At 41.3% G+C, this 19,913-nt stretch overlaps 1 protein-coding gene across 1 annotated transcript in view; it reads left to right on the plus strand.

Moving 5' to 3' along the window:
- The first annotated feature begins 4,174 nt into the window (after nt 1–4,174).
- Nucleotides 4,175–19,913, plus strand: part of MYOZ1 (myozenin 1) — a 102,647-nt gene continuing 86,908 nt past the window's right edge. Inside the window, exon 1 of the mRNA XM_073596683.1 lies at nt 4,175–4,440. The gene's annotated coding sequence lies outside the window, so the exon portion shown is untranslated. The remainder of the gene's footprint in view (nt 4,441–19,913) is intronic.

The following is a 19,913-nucleotide window of genomic DNA, read 5'->3' on the forward strand; positions in this document are numbered from 1 at the left end:
GAAATTAGGTCATTACTGGACTCCAGGTTTGGATTTGATCAATACAGTCTATGTTTACGCCTTTTACTGCTGACATGAAAATGTTTCCGTGACCACAACCACTGCACAAAATAATGTGAGTAAATCGACCATTAGAAACCCCTCAATAACCACGCTGGGAACAATGTCCTTTTGCGCAGAGACCAAACCGCAGAAATTTTATTGCATCAAACTCAATGATGTCATTGCATCACTAAGGGCATTCTAGTAATAGGACAACAAAATTGTAAAATCTCTCCAGGATTCAGGGTAGGATTGGGGACAGGGGGGCATTCACCCCAGAAGATATGTTGGGCAACCTTAAATGGAGATAAGTATGAGGCCCCAAATTATCCCCACTAGGGCTGATCCTAGGGTCACAGATGCCTGGGTGCAGAAATATTTCTGGTGCCCCCACATGTGCATGGTCATCTTACTAACTCCTCCCCTTTACAATTGTTTTTATGGCAACGACTCAAACACAAAGATGCTCCCCTAAGAAGTCTTCGTTACCCTGAGATCCTCCTATGATCTTTTAACAATAAAGAAAATACAGGAAGAGAGTACACTAATGGGACCTGGGGGGGGGGGTCTCTCTAATGCAAGCAGAGAGGGCTTCTGTTAGAGATTCTGTTAGAAAGAGGCCCCAAATATACTACAGGAGATGGTCAGAGACTGCAGACATACTACAGGGGATGGTCAGAGACTGCAGACATGATACAAGAGATGGTCAGAGACTGCAGACATGATACAAGAGATGGTCAGAGACAGCAGACATACTACAGGAGATGATCAGAGACTGCAGACATGATACAAGACATGGTCAGAGACTGCAGACATGATACAAGGCACAGTCAGAGACTGCAGACATGATACAAGAAAAAAGTGCAGCCCAGTGCACAGAAACTTACAAGGGCACTCAAATTGTAATAGAATTCACCTGGCAATGAATAATTGCAGCTACCACATCTAAGGCCCAACTAGCTGCATAATAATACATTTTTGTTCTTGGGTTTAGATATACCTTAAATCAAAGGATTTTTCTAGATTATTTGGTGCAGGAAGCTCTCAGTTAGGGCTGAGCCGGGGGGGCAGAAGGGGCAGGGGTGTGCCACATGGTGGGTTCCCTCTGATTCAACCACTGCATGCTAAGAGATTAGCAAGGACACTGCCGGAAGTCTATTAACCTTCGAGTTTTAAAGCATGGGGGCAGCGGCAGGTTAAGTGCACAGGGCAGTCCCAGGAAAGGCAGGGATCTCCTGGGGAGGAGGGACAGAGCAAGGTTTGGTTGGTTCTTAGGAACCCCCCACCAACAGGAATTTCATGGCCCACTGCTAGAGGGGCAGCTATATCTGGGATGAGTGTGTAGGCAAGTGCAGTCTGTACTGTCCTACTGTAGGTGGTGCTCAACCAAAGTGGCAATACAGAAGAGGAAGGAAGTCGTGAGAACTTGGTTCCTCTATGACTTCCTGCAGTCACCAGGGGGACAGCTGTCCAAATGGATGCTGGCACTCCACATGACCTCGGTGCCCATCTTGTGTCAGGGCAGTGTTTCTGTTTAGGTCTCTGGCTTCTGGGTTTGGCATGCTTTGTGCAAGTGGCTAGGGTAGGGACAGGTTCCCCGTCTGGCAGGGACAATGCATAGTGGCAGGGAGAGGTTCCAGTGGAATAGGGAAAGTGCAGGGACTTTGCTATCTCTAATTAGTAAGCTTCCCATTTGAGTGTGGACCAGCCAGGCCCCATTCCCGCTCTTTGTTGCAGAAGCTGTCGGCATCATCTCAGGATACGATTCTCTGCTACAGTTTAGTAAGTGGCTCCAATCGGCTGTGCTTTCTCACTGGTTCTAGTTGTATATTGTTCAGACTTTCAAAATGCATTGTTCTCTTTCATTTCGGCCCCTCTGAGTTATCTCTGCTCATCGGAACACCACGCTGTGTATGCTGGGTGTTGTCTGGGCTCTGTTGGCTCTGGTCACTGATTTGCTCACACATGCTAACTTGGCACATTGCTTCCTCATTTGCATCATTTGTTTTATTGGTTTTCTTTTCCATAACAGAAACTTCTATCTACAGATTACCCCTGTTTCACGTAAGACTTTAGATATATAAAAAACTCTTATTGCCTCTACTTAATATACTTTATGTCTTTGGTTATCCATGGAACTGTCAGTGCCATCAATAAAGTTGGCTACACATAGATAAATTTATTCTGTCAATCAGCAATATTTGCCAGCCTTTGCATTGGACAGGAAATATACACCAAAACACAAACACTCCACCCTAAACCTGTAAAAAACACAGTGATCACAAATAAATGCATACCATGTATACGGAATACCACATACAGATCTAGAAACTGTCAGTGACAACCCAGGACTAAATAAACATCAACTATGAACAGATAATGATCCTGGCAATTACAAACATAAATGAATAGAAATGAATGGCAGAGGTAAACCAAACAGACACTAGACACCCTAGATGGGGGTTGATTTACTAAAGGCAAATACTGTATACTGGACTGTGCACTGCAGGGTGAGTTGCTCCAGAGCTTAGTAAATGAGGTAAAGCTTCACTTTGCAAAGAATACCCAATCACATGCAAGGAAAATTAAAAAAAAATGCATTTTTGCCTGCACGTGATTGTATGATAGAAATCAGCAGAGCGTCTGCTCATTTTAGAGCTTCCCCTTAGGTCTAAAGCAACTGCACTTGCAGTGTACAGTATATTTGTCTTTAGTAAATCAACCCCGTGGCTACTATAACTCAGAAGCAGTCCTTTGCAGCATGGAGGGCAGAGTAGGGAACTCCACATACATGTAATGATAAAACAGAAACAAACAGCATAGAAAAGGACTCTAAGTATAGTATTAAAAACAGTGGCATTTATTGCATTGCAAATGTGGTTTTGTACTGTAGCATATAACAGAGCAGAAGGATCAAACTGTGCAGTAAATCCTCATCGTCCCAAACAACCCTAGCCAGGAGAAGCAGGGGAGTCCTCTGTAATGTAGAAAGGTTAGGAAGCCTTGTGGAAAACTAACAATGACTGCTGTCAATAAAGCCATGCCTACTGTGATGATATCATGCCTGAGTCGAGATGCCGTGTAGGGACACCTTTCTGGGAAAACCCCCCTTTCATCAGCCTACTTTGGAAGGGCTTCCTGATTATGTTCATATGGGCTGACAAGTGCAGAGTGGATCTGAGTGTTCTGCTTTAGTTAAGGACACACCCTTTGTATGAAATCATGCTGAATCTATATGTTAGTTTAGCTTCAAGGAGAGACCAGAAAATTGGAAACAATGGTGCACAGTTGATGCCATGACAGCTACAAAATGGCTGCAAAAAGGTGCAATTTTATGTGGGTGGAGAGTGTTTTTTTCTGAGACATAGGAAGGATACTGCTTTAAATTGCTTTGCATTGTGAGTAGGTAGGGTCAAAAAAGTGCAATCACTGTGCAAACAAAAATACGACAAGTCCCCTTTTGAACATTGGCCCAGTCATGGATGGTTGCAATCGCTGCAACTGTACTGCACTGTACTGTATCTCAAACTCCTTGGCATAAAAATGGATAATGGTACAGCCATTAAGAGAGGACTTAATAAAGTAGTATTTTGTTTAGTTAGACCAGTTTGTATTCTTTTCAAATACCTATGGCAGCGGTATTATAACATTTTCATTATACAATACTGTGAATACGGATATTCTGGGTAAAAAATTAGTAAATAACCCTCTCTGTTTAGAGGATTCGTTTTTTTGATCTATGTTTTTTTAATAACTCATCTCAGTCCTTCCACTACTGTGGATTCAAGAATAACAAATGTCATTTCTAAATTAACAATAACAAATAGCAAGTTATTGATATAGCTGAAACCATTCAACTGCTCCCACATGTCTGTCAGCAACATGTAGAAGAGGACATGTTAATCATTTTGAAACTTGCGGTTGTAATTAAATGCAGTACTCTGCAGAAAGCAAAATGTGCCAATTTATCTCACCTAATTATGATAATTAATAAAGACAGTATATAGTCAAAATATAATGGGTCGGCTATAGGTTACATGACACTCCATAAAGTGAGGTTTAATGGACTTCAGGGCTGCTGAGTTCCACCTTTTTCCTTCCCTCTTCTGTCCTCTTGCCATCTGAGATCCCCCTTACTCCTTTGGCTATTAATAACATCCAGGATGCCACTGCAAGCAACATCCAAGAGTCAAATATACTGCACTTTACATCAGCACTTTGTGCTGTGCAGACACCCTGGTGCACACGTTCTTCTTTCTCCAACAGCTCTCTGAAAAACAGGACCCAAAGAAACCAAGACTCCAAAACTCAGAAAGAAGGACATTTAGATAAGTGCATTCATCAAGCCGAAGATTAATAAACTGACCCCAAGGTTGACCTCCCGAGTACTGGTGTAAGGTAAGGTTTCTTATTCATAATACAATTTTGAACCAGCAGCAGAGAAAGTCTGAAATAATTCACAGGAAATGTACTTTACTGTGTAAGAACATAATATGAAAATAAGCATAATTATTTATAAGTGCTGAAATGCTTGGGCTGAAATTGAAGCTCTGTGCAAGGGAATACTGCTGAGCCTGCAAGGCAAACTTCTCAAGTATGAGATGAATATAGACAGCAGCCAAATGCTCCCAGGGTAACGTAAGATCCCTTCAGAGACTTTTACTAGGTTGGCTCTGTTGGTTGTACCTTAGACCTTTTAATGTCATATATAAAATCACTTCTTGTCACAAAGCCAAAAATGTTGTGATATTTGAAACACCTTACCTTTTTCTTTTACATACTACCTTTATTTTAGAATTAACAGATTGATCTGAGTACTTAGTATTTTTAGAAAGTCAGTGTTCACTTTTTCCATCTGCTTATTTAATAAAGAGAAAACATAGATAAATCGTGTTTATAAAAGATGTAATGCTAAGCTGCCTGGCACTATGTACTAATTAGTTTAATATCGCTTCTTAACAATTTATAACATACAGTTGGATTCAGCGGGCCTTGGAATTAAAATGTTAGGAGAGGTGAAGGGTGATGAGCTCAAACTGTTAATGATGTAAAAGTGAAGTTAGGGTTTTCTAAAATATCCAACATATGGAGTATATAGCATACTACTGCAATGGCCACTCCATTAATAATCATTGCAACTGTACCTGCAAATCTCCCAATGTTTTTAGATGAGAAACAGAAACACCTTTTAAAACAAAGTACATTGGTAATGGACATACCCCTGCCACACCCTCATATATGCGGATCAAGGTGAATTTACATCCAGACAAGGATTAGTTAAACCCTTGTTTTGTTCGTACTGGCTATAAAAATGTATGTTATTCTTTCAATTTTAGATTAAAGGCATAGTATAACATTTTTGGTAGTACAATCTAGAATTTTTATAGAGGTCTATATCAGACCAAAAAGAGGGATAGATGATCAAAAAGGATGGAATGAGGGTTGTTTCCAAATGAGGGATGGTTGCGAACTATGTATAAGAGATACCATATGCAATTATATAATGCTGTTGTATGTTAGTATATATCATATATTAAAATGTATAATATGCAACATAAACACAACTTAAATCTGCTGCCACGAAATGAGATTGTATTTCTTGGTGAGTTTGAATTTTAGCCCACTTGTATATGGATAACTTTTTTTTTTGTTTTTTGTTTTTATAAATGCTTTTATAATCTCTTTCCCAATAAAAAAAGTTTTCCCTTACACATGTTTGATGTGTGTACAGGTTCATCTCATTGTAGGGCTTACTAAAGAGAAGGTCCAGTGTACTTTACTCCAATATTTAGAGCTGTCAGTTTGTTATCCCTGGACTTAATAATAGAGTGTTGGTAGGTTAATTCTTGTGTTTTCCCACTAATAACAATGCAACATCTAATCTGAGTCTTTTTATGGCCATACAGATCACATTAAGGCAGTATAGTATTACCGCCTTCCCTTGGGTCCTGGCAGGGCAGTTAGGTTTAAATTGGTTATCTTGTCTCCAACATGTCATGTACATGATCACACTGTCATTAGCAAAAACACAATAAACAAAATGTGTTTGTATCAGTCATCTGTATAGCAAAATGCACACTGGGACTCATAACTTTTACTATGGGAAACGCCAGTCTCTTAATATAAGAGCATTCAATTATTCTGCTTCTGTAATTATTTGATAGGATCTAATTTTGAGTCTTAAAACCGGTACAGTACTTCAGTATTTTTCCTTAAATTATTAAATGTTTAGAATTGAAAATGGTCTAATCAGAATTCATTTACCAGTTTACTCTCCTTGACAGGAAGCCATATTTAATACCACAATAAAACATTTCAAACATTTCCAGCTGACAACTCTGGTGACATTTTATACCACATGCGTGTTAAGTATGACGTTTAATATGTACAGCTTTGATTACAAATACCCTGTGTGTTTGTCCAGCTTGTACTTGCAGTGCTATTGGATTGAGATACCTGCATACGGCTTGTTATGGCACACAGTGTCAGTTCAGTACATCATGGGAGTGTGCCACAAATGTCTTGTTTTACAGCTTTCCAGAATGACTGCTGGGCCTCATAGGTATTCTGTGATATCTGCATTTCTAGATTTCTTCATACCTGACTAAAACCTTTTAAAGTGTATATTCAGCCAAAAATGTTTAGACCAGAGAAGGGGGGGAGACAAATTTCTACTCATTTCCTGCTTCGATGACAGCGGTTTCATCTGACAGGAAGTGAGGGAATAATGATTTTATTGATGTCTGTATCTCTGTTAAAGATTCCCTTTCCCTTTTTGGTGAAGCTGATGACATTGTGACATTAAAGTGGTAGAAAAACCTAAGTCTAACTATCTTAAAAATATTTTTTCACCCTTTTTCTTACCTATCCTACCTAACCTGTTTAAAAAAGTTTTATATACTTACCTATTTTTAATCACGTGATCCTGCAACTTCGGCTCATGGGCACTTGAAAACAGTTGGGAATTCCGGGAGCCATGACATCGCCGATAGGCTTCCCATGTCCCAGCCGTTATCGGTGCTCCCTCTTTTCCCTGGCAGCAGCCACTCATTGACTCAGGGGAACCGGAGTTGTGGGATCATGTGACCGAACCAAAACTGATTAAAAATAGGTAAGTATACAAATCTTTTTTATACAGGCTTGGACATCTATAGCTAACCGCGGGTAACCGATTTATGTGTGGTGACATGCAAACAGCGGCGGCCGCTGTCAGCCTGTCATTAGTTTATATGGGCTGAGTGGCCATTGCTGTTTGCATGCCCTGGTGATTCCAGCCACAAGCATCTAGTGATTCTTACCAATGGAATCTGGGTGCTGCATCTAAATGACCATGTGAGGAAGGCCTAAGTGTCTGAGTAACAGTATGGAATGAAGCACGTTTTCTAGTCCTTTTTGATTCAAGCCACAAATTACTATGTAAGTATGTAAAAAAAAAAAAACTTTGGCTGAACATACACTTTAAAGTCAAATTCCAGCTTGGGCAGAAAAGCAACACATTCAATCCCTGGCACCCTGTAAACATAAAAGACCAGCTCTGGCTATGACGTTCACCCAATCTCCAGCACTGTCTCCCAATGCACCTCTCCTCCAGGTTAAATGACTCCCAGTGTCATTTAACTTATTTCCTGTGAGGCCAAGGTGTCAAGGCTCCTCCCCTCACTAGCTGCCTACTGAAGAAGAAAAGGGTGAAGAAGACCCCTTACATTATCAAACACGGCTAAAGACACCTGTAAACTACAGTTAGGCCCATAAATATTGGGACATTGACACAATTCTAATCTTTTGGCTCTATACACCACCACAATGGATTTGAAATGAAACGAACAAGATGTGCTTTAACTGCAGACTTTCAGCTTTAGTTTGAGGGGGTATTTACATTCAAATCAGGTGAATGGTGTAGGAATTACAACAGTTTGTAAATGTGCCTCCCACTTTTTAAGGGACCAAAAGAAATGGTACAGATTAACAATCATCCATCAAACTTTCACTTTTTAATGCTTGGTTGCAAATCCTTTGTAGTCAATTACAGCCTGAAGTCTGGAACACATAGACATCACCAGACGCTGGGTTTCATCCCTGGTGATGCTCTGCCAGGCCTCTCCTGCAACTGTCTTCAGTTCCTGCTTGTTCTTGGGTCATTTTCCTTTCAGTTTTGTCTTCAGCAAGTGAAATGAATGCTCAATCGGATTCAGGTCAGGTGATTGACTTGGCCATTGCATAACATTCCACTTTTTTTCCCTTAAAAAAGACTTTGGTTACTTTCGCAGAATGCTTCGGGTCATTGTCCATCTGCACTGTGAAGCGCCGTCCGATGAGTTCTGAAGCATTTTGCTGAATACGAGCAGATAATATTCCCGAAACACTTCAGAATTCATCCTTCTGTTTTGTCAGCAGTCACATCATCAATAAATACAAGAGAACCAGTTCCATTGGCAACCATACATGCCCACGCCATGACACTACCACCACCATGCTTCACTGATGAGGTGGTATGCTTTGGATCATGAGCAGTTCCTTTCCTTCTCCATACTCTTCTCTTCCCGTCACTCTGGTACAAGTTGATCTTGATCTCATCTGTCCATAGGATGTTGTTCCAGAACTGTGAAGGCTTTTTTAGATGTTGTTTGGCAAACTGTAATCTGACCTTCCTGTTTTTGAGGCTCACCAATGGTTTACATCTTGTGGTGAACCCTCTGTATTCACTCTGGTGAAGTCTTCTCTTGATTGTTGACTTTGAGACACATACCCCTACCTCCTGGGGAGTGTTCTAGATCTGGCCAACTGTTGTGAAGGGTGTTTTCTTCACCAGGGAAAGAATTCTTCGGTCATCCACCACAGTTGTTTTCCGTGGTCTTCTGGGTCTTTTGGTGTTGCTGAGCTCACCGGTGCATTCTTTCTTTTTAAGGATGTTCCAAACAGTTGATTTGGCCACACCTAATGTTTTTGCTACCTCTCTGATGGATTTGTTTTGTTTTTTCAGCCTAATGATGGCTTGCTTCACTGATAGTGACAGCTCTTTGGATCTCATATTGAGAGTTGACAGCAACATATACCAAACTTGAAATGAACTCTGGACCTTTTATCTGCTCCTTGTAAATGGGATAATGAGGGACTAACACACACCTGGCCATGGAACAGCTGAGCAGCCAATTGTCCCATTACTTTTGGTCCCTTAAAAAGTGGGAGGCACATATACAAACTGTTGTCATTCCTACACTGTTCACCTGCTTTGGATGTAGTGTGCTGAAAGTGTGCAGTTAAAGCACATTTTGTTTGTTTCATTTCAAATTCATTGTGGTGGTGTATAGAGCCAAAAAGATTAAAATTGTGTCGATGTCCCAATATTATGGACCTGACTGTAGGTAAGTATGCAGATTTTTTTTTGTATCAGTACTTTGGGGGGCTGATTTATTAAAATTGGAGAGTGCAAAGCTGCTGAGCTGTGTATGGTAATCAATCAACTTCTAACTTCAGCTCGTTCAATTAGACTTTGGCAAAAAAAAAAACTGAAAGCTGATTGTTTTTCTGGCAGATCTACACCAGATTTTGCACTGTCCAGTTTTAGGCTCCATTCACACCTGAGCGTAGCAATTTACTGGCATTTTTTTAAAGGGTTTTTGCAGCTTTTTACAAGCGTTTTTAAAGTGTTTTACAAGCGTTTTACAGCTTCAGGCATTTTGTTTAGCCAATAGAAAGCACTAGGGGAAGAGCAGTGGTGGCCTGTATGTCATACTGGGCGCTGTCCCCCTAATCCCTGCTCCCGAACCCTAATCTACGAGCAGGGCGCCATTCACAAGCATTCCAATTTTTTTTTTTTTTTTTAGGAAGCACATGATTAGAGCCAGGGCGCCGGATGCATGGATTCCAATGAGGGGGTGGTTTTTTTTGAAGCACATGATTAGAACCAGAGGCTCTAATAGGCTTAAAAAAAAGATGGGCTCAGGGCGCCGAGCACTGCGCCCTGAGCCCACCCAGTTGTGTGACAATAGCGAATTAATATTCATTATCGTCTTCCTGATTCTCCTCTTGGCCAATCAGGAAGCAGGTGTTGAGATCCGACTGGCCGAGAGGAGAAGCGATCCTATTGGCCTCCGAGGAAGAGACACAGTGGAAGCCGCCGTAAAGCCGAGGAGGAGACGCAGGGTGAGGCCACCGCCCGGAGCAAGCGCTGCCCGCGACCTAGATGGGTTAAGTGTGGGTGATCTGACCGACTTTTGAGTGTTTAGAGCTATAAGTTTCAAGCAGAAAATCGCTTAGGTGTGAACAGGGCCTTAGTAAATCAACCCCAATGTGTTATACTGAATAGATGCATTGCTAAGATTTAGTGTTGTGGAAAAGGATATTCTTACCAAGTGACATGCCTTTTCTTTTTCAGTTAAGGCCTTATGCACATGGAAGTATTGAAACAATAAAATATGTGTAAAAATCCTAAGGATATATTGCAATAAGTAGCGGTATGGAAAAAAAAAGGGTAATGCCGCGTACACACAATCGGACTTTACGGCATACTTGGTCCGGCGTACTGGATTTCGTCGGACAATTCGATCGTGTGTGGGCTCCAGCGGACTTTGTTTTCTCAAAAGTTTGACGGACTTAGATTTGAAACATGTTTCAAATCTATCCGACGGACTCGAGTCCGGTCGAAAAGTCCGCTCGTCTGTATGCTAGTCCGACGGACAAAAACCGACGCTAGGGCAGCTATTGGCTACTGGCTATGAACTTCCTTGTTTTAGTCCAGACGTACGTCCAGACGTACGACTTTGGTTGATCATGTGTAGGCAAGTCCGTTCATTCGGAAAGTACGTCGAAATGTCCGCCGGGCAAAGTATGCCGAAAAGTCCGGTCGTGTGTACGCGGCATCTTACCTCCTCCTATGGTGATTCTAATGAAATACAATTACATATAAAAAATATAAAAAGTGCATTTACCTTTATCAAAAACAAATGTGTTTCTTATATGCACAATACTTCATAATGTGATTCAATATATACAATGGAAGTCCCACATATAAAATAGTCGATTTGCCTTTAGTAAAAAAAAACCTGGGTCATAGGTTTCGGTGAGTGCATAGTGTGAAGGCGGAGTGTTTGTCACAGGCACTATTAGGAGCACTTGATGTCATTTTGCTTATTGGCACCTGCACTTTTAGGACTTGCTTCATGTCATCACAGGTGGAGACTAATAAAACACTTTGTGAAGGATTATTTTATATGTGGGACTTGCATTGTATACAGTGCCTTGAAAAAGTATTCATATCATTTGAAATTTTCCACATTTTACCATGTTACATCCAAAGACATAAATGTATTTTATTGGGATTTTATGTAAAGCCAACACATGATTGTGAAGTGGAAGGAAAATGATAAATGGTTTACAATATTTTTTACAAATACATATCTGAAAAGTGTGGCATGCATGTGTATTCAGCCCCCTTTAGCCCTGGTTCACTTGAAGTAGCACGATTTCAAAGTAACAGGTCAGCGCGATTTCAGGTGCTACTTGGCTGACATCTGTGCCACTTCATGAACAGATATATATTGAGGTTGCACCCGAAATCACCAAAAGTAGTGCAGGAACTACTTTTGCAAATCGATGTGGCTCCGCCAAGTCGGTGTTGCACCAATTGGAACAGTGCCATTGCTGGCAATAGGCTGTGACTTGTCATATGATTTAACCTGTCAAATTGCATGACAAATCGCTCCAATGTGAACAAGGGCTTACTCTGAAGCCCCTAACTAGAATCTAGTGGAACCAATTGCCTTCAGAAGTCACCTTAATAATAATATTAATAATAACAATAAGTAATTAAAGTCCACCTGTGTGTGTAATTTAATCTCAGTATAAATACAGCTGTTCTGTGAAGCACTCAGAGGTTTGTTAGAGAACCTTAGTGAACACACAGCATCATGAAGCCAAGAAACACACCAGACAGGATAGGGATAAAGTTGTGGAGAAGTTTAAAGCAGAGTTAGGTTATAAAAAAATATCCCAAGGTTTGAACATCTCACGGAGCACTGTTCAATCCATCATCCGAAAATGGAAAGAGTATGGAACAACTGCAAATCTACTAAGACATGGCCGTCCACCTAAACTGACAGGAAAGGAGAGCATTAATCAGAGAAGCAGCCAAGAGGCCCATGGTAACTCTGGAGGAGCTGCAGAGATCCACAGCTCAGGTGGGAGAATCTGTCCACAGGACAATGATTAGTCGTGCACTACACAAATCTGGCCTTTATAGAAGAGTGGCAAGAAGAAAGCCATTGTTGAAAGAAAGCCACAAGAAGTCCTGTTTGCAGCATAAGAAGCCATGTGGGGTACACAGCAAACACGTGGAAGGTGCTTTGGTCAGATGAGACCAAAATTTAACTTTTTGTCCAAAAAGCAAAACGTTATGTGTGGCAGAAAACTAATACTGTACATCACCCTGAACACACCATCCCCACCCTGAAACATGGTGGGGGCAGTATCATGTTGTGTGGATGCTTTTCTTCAGCAGGGGCAGGGAAGCTGTTCAGAGTTGATAGGAGATAAATGGAGCCAAATACAGGGCAATCTAAGAAGAAAACCTTTTAGAGTCTGCAAAAGACGAGACTGGGGTGGAGGTTCACCTTCCATCAGGACAACGACCCTAAACATACAGCCAGAACTACAATGGAATGGTTTAGGTCAAAGCATATTTATGTGTTAAAATGGCCCAGTCAAAGTCCAGAACTAAATCCAATTGAGAATATGTGGCAAGACTTGAAAATTGATGTTCACAGATGCTCTCCATCCAATCTGACAGAGCTTGAGCTACTTTGCAAAGCAGAATGGGCAAACATTTCACTCTCTAGATGTGCAAAGCTGGTAGAGACCTCCCCAAAAAGACTTTCAGCTGTAATTTCAGCGAAAGGTGGTTCTACATAATATTGACTCAGGGGGGCTGAATACAAATGCACGCCACACTTTTCAAATATTTATGTAGCAATAACTCTCGGTGGAGCTGCTGGTTTAAGCGGGCTGTTACCGTCACCTTCTTCACCTCTATTTCACCAGAACCGAGTCTAGGGTCCCGTTGAGTTTACCATAAACAATGTAGGCACCGGACACTTGAGTATCTTTTCCAATGCTTTAATAACCATAAAATTGAAGGAAGTAGCAGGAGAGAGGCAGAAGGCAAGTTGCAGGGAAGCTCAAATACCTTTTCTTAATGTTCTTTGTGTAGCATTAGGGATTGAAAACTTGTAGCTGAATATATTCTCTCTGTAGGGTTGAATCTTTGCCCGCCCGGATAGGTTTCTCTCACTAACCTAGCAGCCAGTACACAGCACGAACAAAAGTCTCTGCCACAGACTTGATTGGAACAAAACCCGTACTATCCTCTGCCACAGGATGCATTGGTTTACGATGAACAACGGACATAGCACTAGGACTTTTAAGCCAACCCGGCAGCACTATGCAGTAGGATTACTTTAGGATACTTCCTCCAACTAAGTCACCAGGCCCCTCTCCAGACCAGCATTCTGCATAATTCTTCCATGATGGGTCCTCCCCTGGGATCTTCTCAGTTGTCCAGCTTCTTCACTTAGGATAGACAGCCCAGGACCATTCCTCTGCTGCTGTGGTAGGCCCTAGACAAGCCTCTGGGCCCACCCACACACCGCAGCGCCGTGGGCCTCCCGATCGTAGGACCACGAGGTAGTACTCTTAGCGCATACCTGTCGGCCAGGAGGGCCAGCAGGTGGACGGAAAAAACCCCCAAAACATGGCGCCTGTCCCATAAATACCCTCTCCCAGAATGCAACTCAGAGGACCACCTCCACCGAGTTATCTCCAGGACAGAGGAGCACTTATACACTTCAACGTGTTGCCTTTCCAACACTGGCCCATAGTAACAACGACACCCACAGGCACAGCTTGAAATTACATGCAACTCAGCCGAGCTGGAACAGAGGCAAATGTGACTGTATAAACAGATAACCCACTAAATTTACCTATCAACGGTAGATTAAAAATCTACCAGTGCTACATTTATTTGTGAACATTTTTGAAAACCACTTATCATTTTCCTTTCACTTCACAATTATGTGCCACTTTGTGTTGGTCTATCGCATAAAATCCCAATAAAATACATTTAAGTTTTCGGTTGTAACATGACAAAATGTGTAAAATTGTAAGGGGTATGAATACTTTTTCAAGGCACTGTATATGGCATTACATTATGAAGTATTGTGCATATCAGACACGCTTATGCTTTTTTATATAGGTGAATGCACTTTTTATATTTTTTATATTTAACTGTATTTCACTAGAATCACCATAGGAGGACATATTAAGGTTCTTTTTGTATTTCATAGTGCTGATTATTGCAATATATCCGTAGTTCTACACTAAGTGGGTTCACGTACCTACATTTAGTTTTAGCAGCTGGCTGTGGCATATGTAGAAAAAAAGGATATCTGTTTATTTTTGGTGACTTTTTACACCTCACTTTATCCTGTGCGCAGGAAGTAATATATTTTCTTACACATAGTGTAAAATCCTGACATCTTTCCTTGCCTGGGGATCCTCAGATGGCACATACAGCAAGCCTTATAAGTGAATAACAAGAGTTCATATGCAGCGCTTGAAGAAATAAGCCTGAAGGAAATGGAATCCAGGGGAGATGGTGTGTAGAAAAGACAGGACCCTCACACCAGCTTCAGTGTATGCAATGACACATCACACCACAGTGTACCTATAAAATACTTTTACTGTCACAGGAAAGCCCTTGACTTTTGTGCTCTGGGTCTATGCCCCTCCGGTGATATGGACACAGAGAGCAATGTATGTAGCACTCGGAGGCACCTGGAGAGAGTAGCTGGTGGCTTTTGCCACCCCCCTCCCCACACAGTGCCCTGGAGGTACACCTCCCTCAACTCCCCTCCCGCCTCACCCACCCTTCTACTCTGTTCTTTCTTCTGTTCTTTCTTCCCCTACCCCCCCCCCTTCTACATTGATTCACTTCTAGGAAAGAGCTGGGGTAGGGAGATGACCTAGAGTCAGACGCTACTCGCCACCAACAAAAGACTAATAGTACGACCAAGCGCTGCCTTATGCTCCCTTACTGGCCCTCAATGCACAGTAACACCAATAAGCTATAGAGCACTGCGGCATCATCGCCCTACTTGAAAAAGCCCTACCACAAAAAACAAGGGGCTAGTTCCTTACTAGACCTACGAGGGAGGGCAAGTGAGGGGCACTAAATGTTAGTTCGCTGGTTTATAACTGTTGAATTATAATGCCTTGTTGATGTCAAATGCACTTACTTCTATATGTCCTGCAATGTACTTTCTGTATTTCCTATGAAACTTTTAAAAAAATAAAAATAAAACTTTTTGTGAAAAAAAAAGATAGTGTGGCCGTGACTCATAGCGTGCTTGTGTCCTCAAGGCATCACCTAATGCATTTCAACCAATAGGTCCTCATCAGAGGCATATAAGTGAATGGCTGTACGTGGTTGTTCTCAGTTAAATGTTTATGCTTTCAGGTAATGTCTATGTTTTCATGTATCAGTGTAAACACACATATGTGCATATGAGTGAAGGGTTAGTGTGTGGGTGTGGCGCTGTCCTAATTTATAGAAATACTTGGTAAATTGTGTGTAGCCAAATCCCATATGTAAAGTCGCATAAACCAAAATTGCAAATAAAAAATTCAACGAGAATAAAACCAAACATAAAACAGCAAAGTGACCCCCTTTGGAGTGTGTAGGTGTAACGTTGTCCTAGTGGAGAAAAAAGTGGAGAAAATGGAAAAAAATGGAAACAATGGAAGAAATCGCATAAAGGACTGCTGCCTCCACAGATGTGATTTCCACCAAGGTGGAAAAAACAGAAGGTAAGTGAAGGGTTAGTGTGTGGATGTGGCGCAGTCCTAATTCATAGAAATACTTGGTAAATCGTGTGTAGCCAAATCCCATATGTAAAGTCGCATATAAAGTATAAACCAAAATTGCAAATAAAAAATTCAACGAAAATAAAACCAAACATAAAACAGCAAAGTGACCCCCTTTGGAGTGTGTAGGTGTAATGTTGTCCTAGTTTAAAAAATACTTTGTAAATCGTGTGTAGCCAAATCCCACATGTAAAGTCGCATGTAAATTATAAACAAAATATAAACAAAATCGCATATAGCAAATTTAACGGCTAGGTTGGCCCCCTTTGAATTGGGGGAGGGGGAAGGGGAACAAGGGATGAAATAAAAAAATGACTTTAGCCAAAGCTATTCCATCCGCATAAAAACCCCATATAGTGATTGACAAACATAACATTGCTGAATAATTACATAGGTTAAATCGTGACTAGTGCTCAGTGCAATTTAAGTGAAAAACTTGACATCTTTGTAAAACAAGGCAGGTATTTGTATTAATCTTGGTGACCAGGTGCTCGTGTCTTGTGATCATGCGGACACTCACCAGCTTCTTTAACCCCTGCGGGGGTAATGCGCAGTCACAATGTATGCCACTGTGCGGCAATCCACAGGCTGTTTCTGGGTCACGGTGACGTTTTAGGCAGCTTCTTTAACCCCTGCGGGGGTAATGCGCAGTCACAGTGTATGCCACTGTGCGGCAATCCACAGGTTGTTTCTGGGTCACGGTGACGTTTTAGGCAGCTTCTTTAACCCTTGCGGGGGTAATGCGCAGTCACAGTGTATGCCACTGTGCGGCAATCCACAGGCTGTTTCTGGGTCACGGTGACGTTTTAGGCATAAGAGAAGAAAGAGGAGATTCCATAGCGTAAAACCATAAAACACTCTTTATTGAACGCAGATGACAGAATGGTACTCACATTTAAGCAGTTTATAATAGGCAACCAAATGTCATCAAAACAGGAGAGCGTCAGATTTAAGTTGGTGATCCTCTGGGAGATGATGCAAAAGCGTCAAAACAGGCCACGCCCTCCGCGTTTCGTCATAGGGACGTCAACTGGGATGCTCCAGTTGACGTCCCTATGATTTTTTTCCATTTTCTCCACTTTTTTAATTTTCTGTTCCGTTGCGCGGATACACCACTCATATTTCATTAATATGTGCATATGACCCTGAATGCAGAATTTCCTTGATCGGGGGAATATATCATATGTGCTCGTACCTGTATATGCTGCTTAACGAAAGCATCAAGATTACAGTCTTGTACAGCCATTCATTTCTATGGCTCACTGCATGTGCCACCTGTCCATGGACACGAAAAAATTGATCGGTTTAACTCTAGGCATATTTTTATGCCACAAAACATCTGTGTGTATGGAGCCTCACCATTACGGGCTGTTCTCCATTAGAATGAATGACAGATTCAGAGGGTGGAGGATTTTCACTTTGCAAAGAGAATGGTGTCTTCGCTTATTACACACATTATTAAACAATTAAACAATGTGCAAGTGACAATTTCCCCATTGTCACTTGCACATTTTTTAATTGTTTAATCCTTTGCTGAGCTATACACTTTTTACCATGAGTCCCAATGTATCATCACTGGTCTTCAGAGTTACCCAGAGTTACGATTGTCTCACTCCAATACCCTCCACAGGCTTCCATATGTAGTCTGACCTATTATAGTGCATTCCCCTTTGCCACTCCCCTCCCTTAGCCTTTTTATGCTAGCATTACTATCCATCTGTAGCTTGACGAAGGAGCGTGGCTGTCATGTCATTGCAAGCCGTACGCTCATGAAACACGTCGCATACCAGTGACATCATCTCTCCTCGCCTGCCCTCCATCTGCGCTCCAGGCCTCTCTTTGAGTTTACCTCCACTGGCAGCACCTGGGCGCTTTACCACCAACGCCCAGGCGCCGCCAGTGTGAAAGTGCCCTTAGAGAGATTTGCTCTCTATTTCAGTTAGTGACAACTGTCACTAGTTAAAGTGAAGGAAACCCAAAATGTTAAGTTGTCACAAGAAAAAGGAAAGAGAGGAAATCTTTTAATGGGGAATTTGTTTCCACTGACAACTGTCTAAAAGGGCATCTCATTCCTTTACTGATTACAGTATAAGAAGTAAAGGGAAATCTCCTCAGTGGTAAATAGATGGAAAAAATAAACCTGACAGGGTATTTAACCATTCCCTATTACAAAATGTAGAAAAAAGTTTTGGATTTAGGTATATACACCACATGTGAAGAAAAAGCTGACTTAATGTGGTAATAGGCTTCCCCACTAAATCTTTGATCTCAAGCAATACATCTGGTGTAGTGTAGTCTCATTTATCAAAACCAAAAAAAAACAATATGCCCATACTGTATGTACCTGGCTCACAACTTTGCACACAGTACTGGAGTATGGGCCACATTTCTGAAAAGCCAACATAGGCTATGGCCTAGGGCAGCAGGGGTGCTGGGCGGAACACAGTCACCCACTCTTTATGTTTAATAATAACACATTACCATACATCATAAAAGTCCCAGTTTTTTGCCTTGACATAAGCTTCGTACACACTATCGGATTTTCTGAAGGGAAATGTGTGATGACAGGCTGTTGGCGGAAAATCCGACCGTTTGTATGCTCCATCAGACAATTGTTGCCAGATTTTCTGCGGACAAATGTTGGATCGCAGGTTTTAAAATTTTCCGCGGACAAATGTCTGTTGTCGGATTTTCCGAGCATGTGTACACAAGTCCGTCGGACAAAAGTTAAAAGTACAAACACCCATGCTCGGAAGCAAGGACGAGCCAGAAGCGGTCGGTTTTGTAAACTAGTGTTCGTAATGGAGAATTAACATTCGTGACGTGGCAAACTATGAAATCTCGAAATGCAGCGCCCATTCTCTTCTTCTTTAATGGGATAATAATGAAGCTGCTTTGCTGTTGATACTGATGGAGTTATTGCAAACAAATTTTCAAAGGCTTTTTTTTCTAGTGATATTAAGAATAATATTATAATGCTTTTTTAATTTTTTATTTGATCAAGTTACCACAGCACCATTATCCCCTAGTTTTTAAGATCAAAGATACAACTATGTTGGTGTCCCTTGTTAATTTTACATTGTATTTTTTTAAATGTAACTGCATACTCCCAAACTGTCATTTGAAGTAAAACACATAGCCAAATATTATTCTCCACAATTTTTTTATTGTGCATTAAAAAAAGGAAAACAAATAAAATTAGACATGCTATCTGCCAATAGAACTTAACCAAAAAGTGCATTCTATGCATCCAAAAATATTGAAAATATACCAAATCAAATCATTATTATTCAACCAAAAAATAAAATAAAAGCCTCATGCATGTGTCCTGCTTCTTAATATAGGGGGTCAACAATGCCAAGAGTTGGTGAAAGCAGGGGTCCGTCATCCTGAGATAATTCCGAAAAACATCTGGATTATTCCCCTGGAGCTCCCGCAGCAAAGGCATATGACATAATTGGTCATGATTAATAAAGCAACCGATTTTTGGTCCAAGAACTCCTCCTGTTCCTGAACTGGACTTGGGTGAAAGCAATAACTCCAAGGCCAATAATAAATAACATGTTATCTCCTCCGATTCCGCAACATGGCTGGTTGACGAACGGCCGTACAGAAACAAATTGAAAAGCGCAAACTGAAAAGTGTGAAATGAAAAGCGTAAAATGAAAAGTGCGAACTGAAAAGTGCAAAATGAAAAGCACGAATCAACACTCACCAAACTTCTACTAACACAAAATAAGCAGAAGGAGCCCAAAGGGTGGCGCTAAAGAGCAGAAAAACAACTTAGTACGTCACTACGTTCAGATTTGTTGGCCAACAATTGTGTGCCGTGTGTATACAAGACAAGTTTGGGCCAACGCCCTTCGGACAAAAGTCCACGGTTTTGTTGGCCAACAATCCGATCGTGTGTACGAGGCTTTTGAGCGCAATCTGGCAAGCTCATCATTGCTGATTCT

The sequence above is a fragment of the Aquarana catesbeiana genome, linkage group LG08 (genome assembly GCF_042186555.1).
Source record: "Aquarana catesbeiana isolate 2022-GZ linkage group LG08, ASM4218655v1, whole genome shotgun sequence".
Taxonomy (NCBI): domain Eukaryota; kingdom Metazoa; phylum Chordata; class Amphibia; order Anura; family Ranidae; genus Aquarana; species Aquarana catesbeiana.